We start from the raw sequence: 20,445 nt of genomic DNA, 5'->3' as shown, positions 1-20,445 counted from the left end.
GATTTTTTCCTAATTTTGAAGGCACATGCCCTGGCATGTCTGAAGGAATGAAGGCATGTCTGGCGTGGATTTATGCCACTGAAAAGACAGAAAGTAGTCCATTGAGTTTCTCTGCATGCAGAGTGCAAGGCGTTTTAAATGGCCACTTGTGGTAATTTGCCTCTCTTCTCAGCTGATGGCCTCAAGCGGGGAAAATTGTTTTCGTCTAAATTTTGCAGACAGCAGGCGAGCAACAGAAGCTCGCATGAGCAGTCGCTTCCGTTCATTCTACCTGGAAAAAGATAGAAGCAATATACTCAAATCTCGTGCATGGGGGGGGATACATTTGCTGGGTGGGCGATGCTGGCTCAAATGGAAATATCTACACAAGTGCATAAAAATGTAATATTTTCTAATATTTTCTTCAGCATATTGTCCCCACTGTAAGGCAGCGCTGCTGAAATGTATTACTGAAACTTTCTCTCCGGTTACTGGTTTTCTCCAAGCGTAGCTGGGCTGCTTAGGTAGTTGTTATGCAAGCAAAGCACAGGTGGGAGTGTTGGGAATGCTTGATAGCTGCAAACACTAAGCCTGGATCGGGAAATAGGCTGTTCTGTAATGCTGCCTAGGGAGGAAACCGTGGCAAACTAGGACGTGCCATATATCCATCATTCATGAGTGTATGCTGTCTAACCTGACATTTACAGTAGAGTGATAACTTACACATTGGGAGGATTAGGCTACCAGTTTGTGAATGTGTATGTGTGTGTGTGGAAGAAAAACTGAGCGACAGAAGCAGAGACAGTGAATGTATGTGGTATACTAACCTTCTTCACAGCATGTAATGCTCATGTTTTATAATGATCTGTGGCATTGGTTGATTCAAGTTAATTATCTCAATCCTTACAGGTTTCCGGGAGCGTTTATGGGGTCTGGGACTCTCACCTAAACATCATTAAAACAGATTCCCACCTCATCTCTTATGAAGCTCTTTGAATCTTGCCGAGGTTTTAATGAAAAATCCATTTAGAAACTCCCAGCTGACGGAATGCAGAAGCCCCCCATCCGAGATAAAGTGGAAATATACTACCTAAGCAGAACTGTGAGGGCTTTATTTTGACTTTCATTGTGAAGACTACATAAATAAGTGTTTAGCAGCCTTAAGGAGATAGTTCACCTTACAATTTAAGTTCAGTTGGCCCTTTTTACTCATCCTTATGTCATTCCAAAGCTGCTCTTATTTTCACCATGCAATGTTTAAAAAAAGAAAAAAAAATTTTTTTTGCAGCAGTGCAGGGGAAGAACCACTTTTGGCTCCCCAAAGAACCTTCATGCAAGACAGTTCTTAAAAAGAACTATAATGCTTTTTTCTTCATGTAAAGTACATTTTAATAATTCAAAGAACCTTTTTCTTCTACAAAGAACCTTTTGGGCAATGGTAAATTTTCATGGATGTTAAAGGTTCTTCATGGAACCATCAATGCCAATGGCTTTTTTAAAGAGTGTATGATACCAGATCTTTCATTCAGTTAACAAATAACGAGCCGTCAATCTGCAGATCTTTGTGCAAGAGCAGGACTATGTGTTTTTGATTCAAGAAAACAAGACATTTTAAAACATTTTATAATACTCCAAAAAAAAAAAAAACAGATCATACTCCAAATTGGGTGAGGAAATTGGCATGTGCGTAAATCATTTGACTTCAGTAGATTAGCTTCATTAGCATGCTGTTAAATGACGTGTTTCACACTTGAGATTTCAAAAGGAGGACTGTTTGATTAGTGAATATGGCAGAGTCGAGACGGTAACTCACCTGGACTCAATGTGGAACGTATTCATTATTCCGACACAACAGCAAACTGGAAAACCTCGGCGCTGAATGTCATTCTGAGTTTGAAGTGAAGGTAATGACACATTGATTAAATGTGTATGTGATTTGATGAGGCTCTTCAACTGAAGGCCTCGTTGTTGATGCGTTGTCGGTTTCTCTGAGTGCTCCAAAACCCAGGACGGAAGATGTGAAGCCCTTTTTCTGTCAGTTATACTGTGTATATATCTAAACCATAGTTGGCTTCTTCTCCTCTGACGTTCTCCCAATATTAACAAAGTTAGACAAAGAACAGATTTTCAGCTTAGGATATTTCAAGTTTGGAGGTACATAGCAGGTTTTTTATAAATAAATCCAGACTGACGGATTGATTCATAGGTTCCGACCTTGGCAACTCCCTGAGATTTCAGCGATGACCTGTTATGTTGCTTACTCTCGGCACTTAGGAAACCAGTTCACATGAACAGACACATTGAGCCCTCGTTGGTTGTTCATAAATTCGAATCACCCAAAAACTAGGAGACAGAGGGAAGGAACTACTGATTAAGTGTCTTTTTCTTTACTCATTCTTCTTAAATCCTCTTCACCATGTTAAACAGGGCAGGTGTGAAACTCACTCCTCTTACTCTCTGTCGGGTCAGCTTGGGTCTGGATGGGGGCCGCTGTCTTCTTCGGACATACTGTTGCCTTGGGCACTGCCTCGAGCCGTTTCAATGCCTGAATACCAATTGCTCATAGGGGCTTGATGTTACCCCCGAGGACTGCTCTAGTGGTCCGCATGAGTGGCTCAACTTCAAATCAAAAGTGAGTTTATCACTCAGCCCATGACCAAACATATTCCAGATACCTAGAAGTATTTTCTTATAATACGGGGTACCGCAGTAATAAGTTTTACTGAATTACTGAATTACATTTCAGGAAAATCTCAACATTAGAGAAATGAAGTATGGTACATGGAAAAAAAAAAGTTTATTCTTCTTGTTCTGAACTAATTAATATTTTTATTCAGCATGGACTTATTAATTTGAGCAAAAAAAAGTGAAAACAATAACATAATTTAGAATGTTACAAAATATTTCCATGTCAAATAAATATATTTATTCTGGTCTTTATATTCATAACTTTGTATTAATCAAATAATCATGGTTTCCACAATAAATAAAAATAATAATAATTACAATTAAGCAGCCCCAACTGTTTCAACAGTGATAATTATGAGAAATGTAATTATTATTAATTCATTTATTTTTTATAAAGTAACAAGTAAGATCAGTTTCATTTCAAATGCTGCTATATTTAATACAGCATTGTTATCTTTTGCGTCCCTTGAAATTTGAATTAGTAATTAAGTGATTTTAAATAATACGTCACATCAATCAGAAAGGATATGCCTTGCATGAATTTTTTATGTTTTAAGAGTGACAGTAAATTACCTTGTAAAATATGCATAGCCATTGCCAAAGTGATTAAGATATGATAAAGCCTGATTTATGTCTGGCATAACGTGAATCTGAACTCTTTGTCCACTTTCTGTTTATTTGTTGGCATAATCAATTAAGATAATAAAAAAACAATATTATATTTGACCGGCGGCCTCTTATGATAAATAACAGTGCCGGTTGCTGTGAAAGTTATAGATGCAAAATGCGACAATGTTCTGTGATGTAGTTTTTTTTTAAATAATGTACTAAAAACTGAAATGGAAGCCATTAAGGTTCACACACAGTGTGTGAGGAGCATATTTTCCATTGGCAATATCAAAATATCTGCAGTTCCACTCATATATTTTACCTTATCTGTGCATTTATAAGAATGCAAACAAAACCAAGTCTGTTCTTAATTGTACCTCAGCGACAGCATCTGGGAAAAGTAGAGAACAGAATATGGAGTCATGAAGAAAATGGCTTGTTCTGTCGGACAGGTAGTTTCCCGTAGAGCCTAATGACTCGCTGTGTCTCAACTCACCTGGGGAAGTGTCATGGAGTCCGCAGAGAAGAAGTGGATATACATAGCGCCAGGTGAAATGTTACATACATTTTGGAGTGCTAGCACAGAAGTCAAATATTAAATATTTGAAAAGAAAAATACATTTGGGAGAAAATGAAGGCGAGAAATAAAGAGCAAGACTGAGTGAGAAAATGCTCACATGGACAGTTTTCATTCTTGCTAATCAGATAATAATAAAGTGTGTTCGCTAAATCAAGCATGGTGTAATTTCTCTACCTACATTCATTATTCCACTGTGTTCTGCTCTTTTCAACCAATCTGTTCATTTTATGATTAGACATGCTAATCCTTCAGTCGCTACATAAAAAGAAGCCGCGTTTAAAACGCTCGGACAAATCCATTTGTGATTAGAGCTCCTCGGACTCAAGCGTGGCCAACGAATGCAGACAAATGTGCTCACACACACCGACGCACCCCCGAATACTAAGTACAAGGACTGTGCCAGCGAGGCATTTAGCCATGGTGCGTGTTTTAAATGGTCTCTCTGAGCCCACTGAAGCAGGTATTATGCTTCTAGTCAGTTGAGTCATGGCCTCTGAAACTGTGACTGCACCAGGATACAGATTCGGTGCCAGACTTATGGGTGTTGCACAGTAGGGATGCACTTTGGTTCCATGGTTTCATCTAAAACAACCGCTTTAAACTTGAAAGAAAGTGTCTGGTTGCTTGGCAGCTGTCATTTGATTTTGACGGGTTGCCAAAGGCTGTGACATGAACATGCAAACATGCAAAGCGTCAAACAAAAGTGGTGCAATTAGGGACAATTCTAGATTCAGATTGTTAAGTGTGTCGGAATAAACAGAAAAATATGTAAGAAATAAAAGAAAAACACTAATGATGCTGATAATATCTTACTCTTGAGAAAGTTTAAGGAAGATGAAAAGAGCTGAGGAGGGGGGCACTCAGGGGTGCCGGTGAAGGGTTATAATTGATGCAATGGCGCTATTCGCTGTCGTTGCTCACGTTTCATCTGAAATGTGCTTATTGTCACTCCAGGGGCACTTGGGTTTTTCGCTCAATGTATTCCAACCTTTTTAATCTGCACTTTTGCTGCAGTTGCTCTTTGAAGTCGCATTACATAAGGGGACTGCTAGAGGTTGCTTACAAGAATGAAATAAAAGATTCTGTGCAGTTTCTTTCTTGCCATACCTCCTGCTTAGCTCCGATTGCATGACTTGGATGTGTTTTGATTCTGTGCAACTGTGTGTGACTTATTTGAAAATACAGCAGGGTGCGGTTAAAACTTTTCTGAGACTGGGATGTGAAGTTCACACCAGGGTCATGGTTGTATTATATATGTATATAATTATAAATCAGTAAATAAATGTAGAAAGTTTCATTGATAACTGTCAGTGTAAATAAATTAAAATAAAATATTGCTATGAAATAAAATAGTAGTATATTTAAATATGTAAGTAATATTAAGGAACCTTATGTAAAATGAAATTAAAAATTTATTTATTTGGATTTTTCTTTGATATTTAAAACCTTATCGCTACCTCACATAGCCTAACTGTCAAAATATATAGAAGTATAATTTGATAACTGGATAATTATTTATATTTCTCTTGAATATCGTATACAATTTTTATAACTATATAGGGCCTAAATGATATTAAGGAACTGCATGTAAATTTCTATAAATATATTTATTTAGAATGCATCTATATTTTAAACTTTTAGAATATAATTTAATATTATAGAAATATAATTTTAAAATATCAATCAATCTATGATGCTATTGAAATACAACATACAGTTATGAAATAATAATTAGTATATTTAATTATGCAAATAAAATTAAGGAACTGTTGGTAAAATTATATATATATATATATATATATATATATATATATTATTTTTTTTTTTTTAATTCCATTTGATTTGATTGGTTGGTTGATTAAATGATTGATTGAAACCTCATGTGCATAAGCAAATCAATCTACTCCAAATAGTCTTAATTTATTCCTTCTGTAAATATTTTGTTTTTTAATTGGGATGCATTTCAAGTTTTGTGGTGCAACACAATGTATTTTCTAGTACATAAATTGTATCTTAGTGCCTATTTATGCCATAACTATGCTAATGTTTCACATTCACAGCTGGTGTAACCAGCCACTGGTCTGGTTTTGCCTCTGTGGAAATTCAGTCCACAAGCAGAGACAGATGGTTCATGGCTTGATCCTCTATGGGGGCTTCTGCATGGTGACCATTCTAGAGTCTCAGCTGTTCTTAGGTTGTGTAAACTGGCCCCCAGCTGACTTGGTTTATGGCTCAATCTTTCCAATTGCTCTTTGATAAAGTTCCATTTGCTTCTGAAATCGTCCCTAATGAGGAGCGTTTTGTGATCTCCTGTGTGTAGGAATATTAGTGGGCGCTCTGTTGTGGGAGCATTAAGCTTTGAAATGTTGAGTCAACGCTGGGTTCTTTTCCATGCAGTGCATTTGTGCCCGCAGTAGGTTCTTTGAAGTTACAGGTTTCTTCCTCTCACTGATGCCAGGCCTGGCCTGAATCAAGGCAGAACTGGATGAGAGGGAGGAAGGGGAATAGCAATTCAGGATGTGTGATAGTCAATGACACGCACAGTATGTGTGTATCTGATGCTATCGCAACACCCAACCGTTTCAGCATGGAAAGCTTTTTCCCGCCCCCATTCTTCCCACATAGCCATGGCTTGGTTCCTGCAGTTGGACCTTCAGGAATCACTTAAGCAGAACCACACCTGGATATTGTAGCTATTATTACAATACCTTCTTGCCCAACACTGAAAATACAGCAAATACAGATTCCAGTTAGTTTACAGCAATAGTTCACTTGCACTAGTTCTTTTAGAAAGCCATTAGGTTCTTTTAAAGTACCTAGAAGCAAATAGGTTGATCTGAAGAAGGTTTAATTTATGCTTTGAATCTAATAATAACAAAATAGCCATCTCAAGCAGTGTTATGCACTAGAGGCTGACAATTTTTCGGGAATCCTGCAGGATGGGAAACAAAACCGCTATGAATCATGTGATTGGGACGGGACAGGAAAAAATGTCAGCGGGAGTGGGCAGGACCAGGAATAGTAATGATACCCAAATTTATACACAAATATACCTTTTATATAAATAAACTGTATATTTTAATTCTGAACTTAATTCTAGTTGCCCTGTCTCTTTATGCTCTCCTCCTGTTTGCTTTGGTGTGCAGGACAGGTGCCGGTGAGCTCACTTGCTCTTAAAATCTCCGTAATTTTTGGTCATACAGATAAAAGTAGCCTAATACATCTTTTGAATCTGTAAATACTCTACATTTATTTGTGTGCACTCAGAATAACAACGAAACGTTGCGCTTTAAAGCAAACAGGATGCGCTTTAGGTCTCTGTAAACTTGAGCGAGAAACTTTGAAGCTCCATCTTTGAAAAATATATAAAATATATAGAGAGAAATGTCTACTTTCAAATGAAAAAAAAAATTCAAATATAAAATTCATGGATGATTTACATGAAATTGAATGTGTGCAATGCACACTGTGCAAAGCTGGCTTTCAGTTCAATATAACAAAAAAATACATTTTGGGTTTTTATTCAAGGTGGGTACGCTGTGATCTGTGCTATATTTTTACTGTAACTGATAGATTTCGGCCAAAAAACAAAAACAAAAACAAAAAACCACAGGAGTGGGAGGGAATGGGAGTCATTCTTCCGGGAGTGGAACGGGACAGGATTTTCCTCCAGTTTTTTCATGGGATTGGGACAGGATGAGATTTTTTTTTGTCTGTTTTTTGAGTGGGACGGAAGAGGTTTGAAAATCCACTCCTGTGTCACCCTCTATTATGCACCATTCAGGATTGAAATGAGAATTTTAATTTGAAAATTGAATTTAAGAAATACATTTTACATTTCAATTATACATTTTCAATTTTACGATTCAATTACAGTTTAAATTAAAATGCATATTTATCTAGAAAAGCAATGGATGGATGGATGGATGAATGAATAGAATCAAGAACAACTAAGTTCTGAATAAAAAGGTTGATCTAAAGAAATTTCATCATGTTTTTAATCTAATAAGAACAAAATAGCCAACTCAAGCAATGTTGTGTACCATTCAGAATTGAATGAACATGAATTTAAATTAAAATTCATATTTTAAAGAAGGAGCATTTACATGAATGTGAATTCAGAAGAATTAATTTAACTGTCTTTATATACAGTCGTGTGAAAAAGTGTTGGCCCCCTTCCTGATTTTTTTTTTTTTTTGCATGTTTGTCACACTTTAATGTTTCAGATCATCAAACAAATTTATATATTAATCAAAGATAACACAACATGCCGTTTTTTAATGAAGTTTTTTATTATGAAGGGAAAACATAATCCAAACCCATATGGTCCTGTGTGAAAAAGTTCTTGCCCCCTAAACCTAATAACTGGTTGGGCCACCCTTAGCAATGAGTCTGTTACAGCGCTGTGGAGGAATTTTGGCCCACTCATCTTGGCAAAATTGTTGTAATTCAGCCACATTGGAGGGTTTTCGAGCATGAACCGCCCTTTTAAGGTCATGCCACAGCATCTCAATAGAATTCAGTTCAGGACTTTGACTAGGCCACTCCAAAGTCTTTAATTTTTCTTCAGCCATTCAGAGGTGGATTTGCTGGTGTGTTATGGATCATTGTCCTGCTGCGGAACCCAAGTTCACTTCAGCTTGAGGTCATGAACAGATGGCCAGACATTGTCCTTCAGGATTTTTTGGTAGACCGCTTAATTCATGGTTTCATTTATCACAGCAAGTCTTCCAGGTCCTGAAGCAGCAAAACAGCCCCAGACCATCACACTACCACCACCATATTTTACTGTTGGTATGATGTTCTTTTTCTGAAATGCTGTGTTACTTTTACGCCAGATGTAATGGGACACACACCTTCCAAAAAGTTAAACTTTTGTCTTGTCAGTCCACAGAGTATTTTCCCAAAAGTCTTGGGGATCATCAAGATGTTTTCTGGCAAAATTGAGACGAGCTTTTATGTTCTTTTTGCTCAGCAGCGGTTTTCGTCTTGGAACTCTGCCATGCAGGCCATTTTTGCCCAGTCTCTTTCTTATGGTGGAGTCATGAACACTGACCTTAACTGAGGCAAGTGAGGCCTGCAGTTCTTTAGATGTTGTTGTGGGGTCTTTTGTGACCTCTTGGATGAGTTGTCGCTGCGCTCTTGGGGTAATTTTGGTCGGCCGGCCACTCCTGGGAAGGTTCACCACTGTTCCATGTTTTTGCCATTTGTGGATAATGGCTCTCACTGTGGTTCGCTGGAGTCCCAAAGCTTTAGAAATGGCTTTATAACCTTTTCCAGACTGATAGATCTCAATTGCTTTCTTTCTAATTTGTTCATCTGAATTTCTCTGGATCTTAACATGATGTGTAGCTTTTGAGGATATTTTGGTCTACTTCACTTTGTCAGGCAGGTCTTATTTAAGTGATTTCTTGATTGCGAACAGGTGTGGCAGTAATCAGGCCTGGGTGTGGCTAGAGAAACTGGAGTGGCGGCAAACACTTTTTCACACAGGGCCATGTGGGTTTGGATTTTGTTTTCCCTTCATAAAAAAACCTTAATTTAAAAACTGCATGTTGTGTTTACTTGTGTTATCTTTGATTAATATTTAAATTTGTTTGATGATCTGAAACATTAAAGTGTGACAAACATGCAGTAAAATAAAAAATCAGGAAGGGGGCCAACACTTTTTCACACCACTGTAGAACAGCAAACTTTGAATCTTTAATGGATGGATGGATGTATGGATAGATAGATAGATGTAAAACTGCCAACACTTACAATATAAATTATAATTTAAATAGAATGATAATCTAATGGCATCAAGAAATCTGTATCAATACCCAGCCTTACTGGTGACAGTCCATGCTGGTCTTTTCAGAGCATATGGTGAAAAATTGCTCTTAATAAGACGGCAAATTCAACAAAAATCTTTGACAAACTTTTATTTGTACAGCTCTGCTCTTTGACCCGCATAAGAGAAATTGCACCCGATGGAATTGCAATCCTTATCCTTCCACTTGTATCTGAGCTCATTCAGACACCTCTCCTCGTATGATCCCCGCCATGTACCAGCCTCTGTGGGAACGTTGCCCATTTCCTGTGACTTGGTGGAGCCTGTAACTCTTTTAAAGCCTTTAATGCAGAAAATCAGACAAACGTACCTTCACGTTCGCTCAGAGAACGCTGCACTCAAGTACTCATTCAGAGTGTTGTAGTCATCTGAATCCCAGGCCTTTTAAAGAACAATTATGCAAAGTGTGGAGACTGTGCAAGGCGCTTTTGGGGTTGTTTACCAAAGTCAGACAGAGCGCATGGCAGTATGGTAATGAGCGTGGACAGCCGTGTGGCATGTCGTTCATGAGGCCTTTAAGTTTCACACTCTTAAGCGGCGAGCCATGCACTTGGAATGGAAATGCAATCAGATTGGCCCGTGCATATGATGCCACCTCTGAACCCTGTAATTGCTGCTCCCTGGGGGTGTTTGTGTGTGTGTGTGTGTGTGTGTGTGTGTGTGTGTGTGTGTGTGTGTGTGTGTATGAGCTTAAAAAGGCCAGTGATCTCAAAATTCTTCTGAATAATTGGACCTGTAGCTGGCGTCATGGTATGATGCCAGATACTGTATTCCCTCAAGCGTTAATGATCTCGATGCAAGACACACGCCGCACGGCTCTAACGCGGAGGGGGTGCAAAGCGTCTTCCACAGCATGGTCTCATCCAAACCGCAAAATGTGATGATCTGTTGGAAGTGTGTTTGTGTATTTCAGTGCTCCAGCAACCAATTTGTTCAATTTTTGTCCTTTTTAGATGTTATTTTTGCCATTTTGTTAATAGATACAGTGAGAGGGGAGACAGGAAACAAAAGAGAGAATATAAGATGGAGGGATGGGAAAATGAAAACCCGAACACACAGTAGATTATATATACTGTATTTTATGAAGTGGTTAATTCGTACGACCTGGCTCGTATAAATTCGTACGTTTTGTGAAAAAAATTACATATTTTACCAGGTTGCAAATTAGTAGGAATTCGTACGAATGACCCCACCTAACCCCACCCCTAAACCTACCCCTCACAGAAAACGTACAAAATTGTATGAGTGAGATTGTACAAATTCGTACGAATTTAGCCACCTCGTAAAATATTGGTCATGAGATAGCTTTGAAAATGATGCAAACTGTAACGTTTTAAACAGTCAAATGAAATGATCATACTGACTAAAATATATGAGATTTTGTTGAAATTGTAATAAAATAACAAACCAGTTATTCATATTTTGTAATGTATGCTATATTTTTTAGCACAATATTTGTATATATTTATTGTATATATATATTTATAAATGTTGAATATTTATATTTTATTAAATGTATATGTGTGAAAATGTTTAATACATAATAAAATATTTGAAACATATTTGAAAGAATAATCTAAAACTGATAAAACTGACATTATAACGTAAACTGAAATAGAATGATAATCTAATGGTGTCAATAAATCTGTATCAATACCCAGCCATGGATGGATGGATGGATGGGTGGGTAAAAACCAATCCAAAAATATTAATGCAAAATACAATGTGAAAACATGGCAAAAAATCTGAATTGTCTGTTGTAAAGTAAAGTAAAGTCGTGACGTATTGTCAAGTATGGTGACCCATACTCGAAATTGGTGCTCTGCGTTTAACCCATCCAAGTGCACACACACAGCAGTGAGTAGTGAACAAATGCACACACACACACACACACCGTGAACACACACCCGGAGCAGTGGGCAGCCATTTATGCTGCGGCGCCCGGGGAGCAGTTGGGGGTTCGGTGCCTTGCTCAAGGGCACCTCAGTCGTGGTATTGAGGGTGGAGAGAGCGCTGGACATTCACTCCCCCCACCTACAATCCCTGCCGGCCGGGGACTCGAACCCACAACCTTTCGATTACGAGTCCAATTCTCTAACCATTAGGCCACGACTTCCCCAAAGTTGTTTCACTGCTTCTTTGTCACACTTACATCTCTGTATTAATGTCTATCATTCTAGCAATTTCTGTAACTTTGTGTTCCAGCACAACGAATGATACGTTCTCGTTAAGATGAATAATTTTTGTTGTAGAATTGTCATTTGTAAGTCACTTAAGATAAGAGTGTCTGCTTAACTGTTAAATATAAATGTGACACTGCAGACATCCAAGATGTTGTGACAGACTTCACAGGCACAGGCTAGTGTAGTGAGACATTCTGTCTCACTACGCTAAGATTAGTCTATATGCTAAGCATGAAATAGCACGCAACCACAGGCACACAACTTTGAGTGTGTGCAATCGCGTATCAATGAGCATATGGTGTCTGCCACTCTCTCCACGAAGATACCACCTCTTACCAGCACAGAGGGGCTTCATCAATCAATGCCATGGAGCAGAAGCCACTCGCTAGAGGAAGCCCGGACCCCCGATCAATTCCTGCACGAACACGCCTTAGTTTCCGAAACTCTCCACCTCCTTTCTCGAGCCCCTTTGAGGGCTTATTTACCCATCCGCCTTTGGAAATAATAAAACACTTTTCCTTCTGGATTAATCAACTGTAACCATATGCTCCTCATGAAATTACAGTGCAATTTGAACCACAGAAAACAGCTGTTGCCATTTTGAAATAAAGAAGAGGGATGTGGGAGTGTAATTGCCCTAACTTTGATTTGTTGGGTGCTTCACTTTGATGAACAAACGTGTTTTTTTTTGCATTCTAGCAGATGGGGGCGAGGAAAACGCCACTGTGCCTATAAACAAACTGGCATTTTCATCACCTTAGAATGTGTTTAGATGACCAGCGGTGCTTCACACATATTGCGATAATCTGTTTTTTTTTTTGTCTCTTCAACAGATGATTATCTCTCAAATTCTAAAGTTGATCCGACGATTGTTTGCGATGCTCCACAGGTTGTCACTGAAATCTTTCTCTCTAATACCCCAGGTAATTGAGGTGATGTTTCTGAATATCTCTTCAGTCATATTCACAAAAAATCAGGAATTTGGCATTAAAAAGGCTTGTTTGTGTGCAAATGCTCCCTGCTGTTATTTATTTTGTGTGGCTAAACAGTTGCTAAATATTTCAAATAAATGCTGTAATTATGAACTACTCATTAGAGAATTCTGAAAAATTATCTGAAAACAATATTGGTTTCCACAAAAATATTTAGCATTGTAATCATTTTCAACACTGATTATTAAAAAAAAATATATATAAATAAATATCATATTACAATGATTTCTGAAGACTGAAGACTAATGGCTGCTGGAAATTTAGCTTTGCATCACAGGAATAAATTATATTTTAATATATATTTAAAAACACAATAGTTATTTTACATTGCAATACATTTGAATGCATTTTTGGCCAAACAAATGTAGCCTTCGTGAGCATTAATGTTACCCCGCTGTACATTTTTGTATACATTGCAACATAAAGACTCAAACTTTCGCATTGCTCAGCTTTAGCACATGTTGTTCCATCGGCTTTCCCTTGAATATAAGCCTCTGGCTTCTTCATACTGTGTGAAGCAGCAGAGAGATTCTGCTTGGAAAATAATAATAAAATAAAGATCCAAAGCTCTAACAAGTCTCAACTTTCACCAAACTGGATGTTCTTTTTGACTGTTTTGAGATGGAATGTTTCAGTGTGATAGAGAGAGAAAATGAGTGGCCAGTATCTCCAAATGCCACATCAGATGTGGCGCCAGCAGCTTCTGAGATGTGTTCTTCTGTTTCAATTGAGGTAAACAAAGTTGTGCACCATTCAAAATTGAATTGAAATTCCAATGTTTAAAAAAAAAATAAAGTTCATAGAAATTCATATGCCTCTAAATTAGAAAAGCAAAAATTGTGTTTTGGATGTCGACGTGACAAAACTTCTTTGAAAATTCTGAAAAAGAACATCGTTCATAGAACATTTTTCTGAAACGTTTAAGTTTGACATTCATCTAACTATTTTTGAACATTAATACTTACTAGTTTCAGATGTTTCAGAGAGCATTCACATTTTTTATTCCATTTTTTTTTTTGCAAAATGATCAAATGTAACATTTAAAAAAACATTTATTTTCTTAACTAAATCTTAAATGGCAGCAATAGGAAGATGACAGGTTGGCAGTCGTGTCAGCACAAATATAGTTGTTCAGTGGAACACGTAAAACGATGGCTATTCATTCTCATTGGCTTTTCTCTCTGAAGTGAAGTGGCTTGGTGGTCTTCCATCCATCTTTATTTGTCAATAGTTACAATTTTAATTACACCTGAGTGCTGTCAGCCTGCCAGCCTGGATGGGGGAAGAAAGATCGATCTGTTTTTTCTAATTGATTAATTGCCTTGCTGATGAGCAATCTATCCTTCCTTTTTACAGTCCTTATCATGTCCGTCCATAAAAGCAAAGGCCAAATGCTGAGGGGAGCTCTCCGTATTCTGAGTCAAGGCCTTGTTTTACAGTGTTTTGTGCAGCCATGCGAGTAGTTTTGTAGGAAATGAACGCTGGGACCGAACGGCAGTACATCACTCTAGTCATTACGTGGCAGTTATGGTGGGTGCAGATAGTGGAGACCGCAGCCCAAAAAAACGCTTTTACACCTAACGGTATCTTTAATTTGTGTGGCTGTTTTTCAGTCTCTAACGGCCTTTTCACCGCCATTTCGGAAATGGAGGAGACGATATATGTTTGTTATTAAACAGGCGAGAGCAGCAGGGTGAGATGCTGAGGTGCTTCACTTCACCTTTCTGAAGTCCTCAGCTCTATAAAGCATAAAAACACGGGGTAATAGAAGTACTAGCTCCACAGCTGTCTGGTCCTTTAGCGATTGTGCCTGGAATAAATCGTGCACTGCTGCTGTGAGTAAATGCCCTTACAATTCTTGTAAAATTCACCCTTAGGGCAAACTCGCACCGCCAGACCTTGATTATAAGGCATATTCTGAAAAAAAGAGCATCCAGTTAGATCATCTGACCAATCACATGGCAAAAAAATCATATACTTCATATAGTTTTTTTTTTTTTTTTTCAGTTGAAATATTTAAAGATCATCCTAAATCGGTCAATCGTTTTGAAAAATGAATGGATGGACATCAAAAGTTTCTTAAAAATACTGAAAATAAATTGACTCAAGAAGCAACACTGCATCAAATATTAAGACTTTGTATCTTGACAATGAACGTGTTTTGTCTTTCATTTATTTTTAACTTGTTTATATTTGAAACAAAAATAAAAAATAAATAAATAAATAAAAATCAGTCCAGTAAGACAAAATACTGTCTATGAAAATAAGTCGGAAGCAGTGTTTGTTCTTCAGTAAATTTATCTTAGATCAAGTACTTTTAGACATGTTAAGTAGAACAAGTAAAACAAGTATTTTATTTATTTATTTATTTTCTATTTAGGGATGGGTTTATATTAACACCACAATGATTGACATTTACATGAAAAAATAAGTTTTACAAAATAATATTGCATAACAAGCAGAAATCTATGAAAATAATTAATTTGGAAATGCAGCATCTTTCTTGAGTAAATTTATCCTAGTTTAAGGACTTTTAGACATGTTAAGGTGCAAATGAGTAAAGTAAGTTTATTTATTTTATAAAAAAATATATTTATTTTATTTTCCATTTAGGGATGGGTTTATATTAACACCACAATGATAAATTGATATTTACATGAAAAAAAACAAGAGGAAATTATGTGATTTTTTTCTAAAATCAATAAGTAAATGTCTTTCTAAAGATTACTTTGTTTCCTTTTCACTAAAACCAGCCAATCATGTTAGAGCTTGCCAGACTGAGAATGTACTTTCCGGTTTTGTGAGCAGTATCCATCAAATGTTCATCAAACACACTATGGGAGTGCCACAGGAGAACTTTAACATAACTTTTCAACTTTATTTTCATTTTAAAAAGAAGTAAAAAGTGGCAGTGACAAGATCTTAGGTGGCGTTATAACAATGTTAGTCAAAAGGATTGAATAGGTGATGTGAGTTCAGCTATTGAAATCTAGTTATTTTAGTGTTACATTTCAGTAGCTCTCTGATAGTCTCTATAATAGACTGAACCCCACCAGCTGTGCACACACTCGGGCATGGTAGTCATTTTGTATGCGCCGCGCGACGGCTGCCTGTCTTGGCCCCCACAGCGACACAAAGTAGGTGGGCCTTTTAACAGACATACTAGACAAAGTGGATACGAGAGAATGTGCACCTAGAGAAAGAAAGATAATAAGTCAGACCAGATGCTGTACATCTGGATGTAATGACCTTGGTGCTGCCCATGTGTGACAAGGACCAAATCAGCCAGTAACCTTCAGCAACCCTGTAAATAAGGAAATAGCCAGCCGAAAAGAGAATTGGCTCTCTATTGAACAAACACAATAATGGCAAAATACCCAATTCTGAGCAAGGGGACAGCCTTTCTTAAGGAACTTTGACAACAAAAAGGAGTATGTGAGCAGTGCTGATTGGAGTGTTTGTGTGTTTGTGATGGCAAATACGGCATGCAGCTCCTCTTGAAGGCTGGTCGTGGGTTTATTCAGGTAGACGACTGAATACAAAGAGAACGTACTCTGCCTGCAAAAGCTTGTCTGTGCAATCTGCCATGGTACACAATGACCGAATCTCTATTTTCTCTGCTCTCTCTCTCTCTCTTTGTGTCCTTTAATCAAGTGGAAAAGGCAAATGACATTCTGTTCTAGTGCAAATGCAAAAAAAATGCCACCTGTGTGGCCTTGGATTGTGGTTAGAGCAATAAAGCTGACAAACATCTCAAAGTGACAAATTTAACTCTTTGTGCTAGCGCAAATTGAAATGAACATGTTAACCTGTGTTATTTAGATACAATAACAATTAGATAACAATTGTGCTATTTTCTCTTGATATCAGCTTTAAAGTGTGAAAATAGTCAGTTTGTGCTCATATTTGAATAGATGTGGTCGTAGCAATAGCAGAGTTTTAGTTCGGCCGGTGCAGTTTTCGTCCCCTCAGCGTGTTTCTCAGAACCATATCATTGCGCAGCATGGCACTGACCTTTTGACACACCACCTGCACTTAGATACTTAAAATAGCAGGTGCTGAAAGACCAAATGCTACTGCGGTTAAGGACAAAAACATTTATTTTCTGAAAAGGTGGGATGTAGTGGATGTTCAAGTTGTGTATGTAAGGGCTTTCTTTCATAAGATCGGGTTTTAGTTATGTTTCTGCTAGCTCTGAGTGCAGATATGGTTAACGGGTATGTAATAATGGCATTTCAGTGCATTTCTCATTCAAAATGACTGTGTGGGAAATCCTGTGCTACTGACTTGAGGTACCTGAACAAAACTTGTGATGGATATTATAATATTTGAATAAAAACTTTGTAATGCAGTGCAGCTGTGTCATGTTGATTTATAATGTGAGCAATGTAGTTTAGTCATGTCCATCAGCATTATTTTGGGGAAAGTGTTGGGGACAGTTTGCACAGAAATGAAACAGTGCACCTCATGAATATTAATTAGGTCGTATAGGTTTAAAATAAGCTTTTACTGCTTTAGTAAATAGACTATATATATATGCTCATCCCGGCTGCATTCAATTGATCGTGTCTTCAGTGTCACATGATCCTTCAGAAATCATTCTAATATGCTGATTTATTATCAGTGACGCTTTTTTGAACCTTTTTCATAATTCTTTGATGAATAAAGTTAAGAAGAACAGCATTTATTCAAAATAGAAACCTTTTCTACCTTTTCTAAGTCTTTTCAGTCACATTTTATCAATGGAACATCCTTGGTGATTAAAAGTAATAATTTTATTAGTTTAAATTGTTTAAAACAACAAATTCTGCAGTTTTGCAAGTCTGCTTATGCCTATATATTTCACATTATTATTTTTGGAGATCCTTGAGCCATTTCCATGCCAGCTGTTCATCAAATCCATTAGAGGACGTGGCATAGGAAAGTGTTAGCAATCTTTTGCCTAACTCTTCACCAGTATTTTGCAAAATACAGGTCAATACGCTGTATTAAACATTTAACGAGAGTGAAATTGCCCATAGCAGACCATCGCACTCTGTACAAGAAATATGAATTACCCTCTATAAACTTGTCTCTCGTCTGAAATGCATGCTGACATCACTAATGAAAACAGCCGTAACCCCTGTCAGAATTCTTAAAGCGTGCTCTGTTCCAGCATGCCAGTTGCTAATGGTTAACAGAGTTTGCCTCATCACTGTAGCGAGGTTAGAGCGTGCCGTGCGTGCATGATGCAGTTGGCGGGCAGCCCTGCACGTCTGTCGCCGGCTCCCCATATTGATAAAGATGGGGCCGCCTCCCTCCAGGCTTTTTCCTTTGGAAGCACAGCTCTGTTTGATGCCGCTTCTGCTATTTAGTGATCGCTCCTCTATCGTTCTCTTCTTTGCCGTTCTCTCTCTTGCTGAGATCTGAGCAGAGCAGTAATGTTAAGAAGTACAGCTTTCTCCAAAAGTTGCTTTTGTTGCAGCTCTGAGTGGTTATCCTCTCTCTGTTCATCTGATAACCGCTGAAAGTACTGAAGTGGACTGCCATGATCTCTCGGAGCATTAATGGGAATGAGATGCTTCTGGGAACTCCCCTGATGAAAAAAAACAGCATATGCTGGTTAGGTATGTTTTGAAGCATGGCAGCTGGTTTAAACTGGTCTTTAGTTTGTCATGAGCTGGTTTAAGCTGGTTCTGAGCAGGAGCTAGTTGCTTAGAACCATCTTAGGATCAGCCCATGACCTGCTGTAACCAGCTCATAACCAGTTTATAACCAGCTCAAACCACCTGTCATGCTTTAAAACATATCTAACCAGCATATACTGTTTTTTTCAACAGGGTCTACAGGGTTGCACATACCTCCCGACGAACATACATTTAGATTGTAGGGAAGAGTCAATAACGTCAAACCGTTAAAGGCTTAGTTCACCCAAAAATGAAAATTAGCCTGTGTTTACTCACCCTCAAAACATCCTAGGTGTATGTGACTTTCTTATTTCAGACGAATCCAATCGGAGTTATATTGAAAATTGTCCTGGCCCCTCCAAGCATCTCAATGTGTGTAAGTGGGTGTTTTTTGTTAACGGTTCAGAAAACGTGAAATAAAGTGCGCGCATTCACAATAAAACGTCCCTCACATGGCTCCAGGGAATTAATAAAGGCCTCCTGTAGCGAATCCATGCGTTTTTGTAAGATAAATATCCATACTTTAAATGTAATAAACACTTTTTTCTCACTTTTTCTCACGCTGGCAAGAATTAGAAGCACAAAATGAGGATTTGTAAAGAAAAATGTCCGAGGATTTCGATGTAAGCCAAGTAACACCCGCTTACCCTATTGAAAGGCTTGGAGGGGTCAGGACAATTTTTAATATAACTCTGATTGGATTCGTCTGCCTTGTCTTGCCATTTATTTAGAAACAACTGATCATATAACCTACATGTGATTGAGAGATGCACATAAGTAAATATCCTAACTTTCTTTGTATTTTTATAGTAGCTGTTTTATAGTAGCTGTTGTCAATGTTTAAATCCATGACAATTCATGAATTATGAAATCATTTCATTATATACATTTTATATATATATATATATATATATATATATATATATATATATATATATATATATATATATATAAATATGTGTGTGTGTACATTTATTTATATAATTAAAAAAAATATTAGATTCTGTCAGTGGCTCAGCTAATAGTGATTGAGTTTAGTAATACCATTCATTTACAAATAATATTTCAATTTTTTTGGGAAAAAAAAAAACTATTTTCGTATTAAATCAAAATGTCAAAACACAATATATATTCTCCTCCTTAATGTTCCTAATGTAGGACTTAAATCACCAAAAAAAAGCAAGAAAATGTTGTTATTACTTGTTCACCCTCAAGTTGTTCCAAATCTTTATGAGTTTCTTTCTTCGGTTGCACACAAAAGATGATATTTTGAAAAACTGTGTGTAACAAAACAGTTGCCCGTAGCCATTGACTTCATTGACTTTTTCCATACTATTAAAGTCAGGGACTACTGGCATCTGTTTGTTTTCCAACATTCTTCAAAATATCCTCTTTTGTGTGAAGCAAAAGAAAGAATCTCATATTGGAAAAACTTGAGGGTGAGCTAAAGGTCTGTCGAGCAAAATGTTACCTCTCACACTTTAAGCAAGAAATATTCCTCTCATATTCACAGCTCCAAAATTCTAGAATCACCATGATCATTGGTATGAATATGTACTGTTTTATGAATTTCCCTTGGTGTTGAAATCAGTTTTAGCTTAGGCTTTGATTGTTGTGCATGAGTGTGTGTTTGTGCATGTTTAAGTTCATTCTGTAAGCATTAAGGCCTGCCGGTCTGCATTTGTGAGTCTGATAAAACCTCCCCCTGGGATTAATTTCCCAACTGTATGTGTATCTTTCCAATTCCCTGCACATACTGCTGTAACATCATAAAAAAGCTGAGCTCCACTGAGTGTAAACTACACTTCAGCTCAGCCGTTCTTCCTACCTGTTAATGAGGCCTCCTTCAACATCCTATCCTACCTGCCTCAGCCGACGGGCATTTGTGAGCTGCTGCAGTCAGTGCAATGGGCAC

At 37.5% G+C, this 20,445-nt stretch overlaps 1 protein-coding gene across 1 annotated transcript in view; it reads left to right on the top strand.

Moving 5' to 3' along the window:
- The window catches only part of LOC306852614 (protein sidekick-2-like), a 307,487-nt gene that overhangs the window by 1,743 nt on the left and 285,299 nt on the right, over nucleotides 1–20,445 (top strand). The gene's annotated exons all lie outside the window — the stretch shown is intronic.

Source organism: Barbus barbus (genome assembly GCF_936440315.1).
Source record: "Barbus barbus genome assembly, chromosome: 32".
Lineage (NCBI taxonomy): Eukaryota > Metazoa > Chordata > Actinopteri > Cypriniformes > Cyprinidae > Barbus > Barbus barbus.
Note: the sequence above shows the minus strand (reverse complement) of the source record. Positions and strands in the feature narration are given on the sequence as shown.